Source organism: Meles meles, chromosome 10 (genome assembly GCF_922984935.1).
Source record: "Meles meles chromosome 10, mMelMel3.1 paternal haplotype, whole genome shotgun sequence".
In the NCBI taxonomy this organism is placed as follows: Eukaryota; Metazoa; Chordata; class Mammalia; order Carnivora; family Mustelidae; genus Meles; species Meles meles.
In genome coordinates this window covers 52765380-52768023 of record NC_060075.1, presented here as the reverse complement: position 1 = coordinate 52768023, position 2644 = coordinate 52765380, and the positions used below count along the sequence as shown (strand labels likewise).

At 39.4% G+C, this 2644-nt stretch overlaps 1 pseudogene; it reads left to right on the top strand.

The window, feature by feature from the left end:
- The first annotated feature begins 858 nt into the window (after positions 1-858).
- On the top strand, positions 859-2294 carry LOC123951516 (annotated as a pseudogene).
- Positions 2295-2644: the final 350 nt, after the last annotated feature.

Sequence of the window (2644 nt, the reverse complement as noted above, 5' to 3'; positions counted from 1 at the left end):
TTTGAGAACATGGGTAAATTTAAATATAGAATGGATATAAGATAAAATTAGGGAATTATTTTTGTGTTGTGATAATACCATTGTGTCTAGATAGGAGAATGTCATTTTTTTTTTAGATGTGTAAAGTATTTTGTCATAACGTCATTGTGTGTGACACTTTGAAACAGCTCAATCATCATAAAAAATATAGATAGCTAAAGCAATAAAGTTAATATGACAAAATGTAAATATTAACAGTGGTTTACTCAAAGGAGTTCATTGTACCATTTTTTTCCTACCTTTTATATGTTTGAAAATTTCTTGATAAAAAGTTAAAAATTAAAAAAATCATAGGGGCACCTGGGTGACCCAGTTGGTTGAGCATCTGACTCTTGATTTTGGCTCAGGTCAGGGTCTCATGAGATCAAGCCCTGCATCTGGCTCTGCACTTGGCAGGGAGTCTGCTTGAAGATTCTCTCCCTTTGTCCCTCCTCCAAATCACGCATGTGCACACATGCACTCTTCCTCAAATAAAATAAATCTTTAAAGAATATATATAAAATTGTCTTATCTTTCGAATGAATTATTGTTTTTATTCTTATGTTGTGACTTTCCTTATCCATAATAAGAATTTTTTCTTAAAACTGTATTTTGTCTAATACTAATATAATTATCTCATTATACTAGTATACTATCTCAGATATTTGTTTGGGAGTTGGTTCAGAGGCTGCAGCTAGAGAGGAAGGACCTGGGGAGAGCTCTAAAGATGCTATCTGGGGATGCCTGGCTGGCTCAGTAGGAAGAACATGTGACTCTTAATCTTGGGGTCGTGAGTTTGAGCCCCACTAGAAAAAAACCAAATTAGTTTTAAGAAAAAAAATGTTGTCTATGCACATGGCCGTGGGCTGTGGCTTTCATCTTCTCTCAGAAGGCTGGTCTGGTCTCCAGAAATGCTTGGCAATCATCCTTAATTGTCACAAGGAAACTTCCTGTCTCTAACAGGAGACAGTCCTCAGAAGACTGGCACTGCTGGGATGTCCTCTGTTTTTGAAGAGTGTATTCTTGGAGCTAATACCTCTGCTGACCCTGAAGAGACTGGGTGTCTCTTAAGTATTGGTGATGGTGTTGTTCAAGTACATGGGCTGAGAAATGTCCAAGCAGAAGAAATGGTAGAGTTTTCTTCCAAGCTTGAAGTGTATGTGTCTGAACTTGGAACTTGATAATGTTGATGGTGGTGTGTTCAGAAATGAAAACTAATTAAGGAAGGAGATACTGTGAAGAGGACAGGAGCCATTGTGGATGTTTTTGTTGGTGAGAAACTGTAGTAGGTGCCGTTGGTAATTGGATCCAAAAACCATAGGCAAGTTGGCCTAAAAGCACCTGGGATTATTCCTCCAATCTCTAAGAACCAGTTCAGACTGGCATTAAGGCTATGGATAGCTTGGTGCCAATTGATCCTTGTCAACCTGAGCTGTTTAATGTTGGCCAATGGACTGACAAAACGTCAAAGATTGACATAATCAATAACCAGAAATATTTCATGTTCGATCTGATGAAAAGAAGAAGCTGTACTATATCTACATTGCTATTGGTCCAAAGAGATCCACTGTTGCACTGTTGGTAAAGAGACTTACAGATACTATGAAGGGCACCATTGTGGTTTCAGCTGCTGCTACTGATTCTGCCCCACATCAGTATCTGACTCCTTATTCTGGCTGTTTAGGAGAATATTGTAAGGATAACAAACATGCTTCTCTCACCTATGATGAGTTATCCAAACAGTCTGTTGCTTTTTGTCACATCTCTGCTGCCCATGAAGACTATCTGGTGATGTGTTCTACCTACACTCCAATCCGTTGGAGAGAGCAGCTCAAATGAACGATTCTTTTGGTAGCAGCTCCTTGACTGCTTTACCACTCATGGATACACAGCTGGTGATGTGTCTGCTTATGAGCCAATGAATGTCATTTCCATCCCTGATGGACAGATCGTCTTGGAAACAGAAATGTTCTACAAAATTATCTGCCTTACCATCAATATTGGTTTGTCTGTGTCCTTTGTCAGATCTGCTGCCCAAACCAGGGCCATGAAGCAGGTGTCAGGTACCATGAAGCTGGAATTGGCTCTTAATCGTGAATTTGCTGCTTTTGCTTGATTCAGTTCTGACCTCCACAGTTCTTGAGTCATGACGTCCATCCAAATGTCTGAAGCAAGGAAAGTATACTGCTGTGGCTACTGAGGAACAATGGGCTCTTATCTTTCCTGGTGTAAGGGGTGGCTTGATAAACCGGAGCTGTTTCTATTTAATTAATTAATTATTTCTTGGCTGGAGTATTTAAAACCAAATTTTAGAAGGCATGATACTTTATCCTGACTACTTCATGATGCTTTAAATTTAAGACAAAAACATGTTTTTAAATGTAACCACAAAGCCATTTTTATATCTATCAAAATGAAGTATGCATTTCTTTTTTTTTAAAAGATTTTATTTGACAGACAGAGATCACAAGTAGGCAGAGAGTCAGGCAGAGAGAAAGAAGAAGGGAAGCAGGCTCCCTGCTGAGCAGAGAGCTCTATTCGGGCCTAGATCCCAGAATCCTGAGATCATGACCTGAGCTGAAGGCAGAGACTTTAATCCACTGAGCCACCCAGGTGCCCCAAAGTA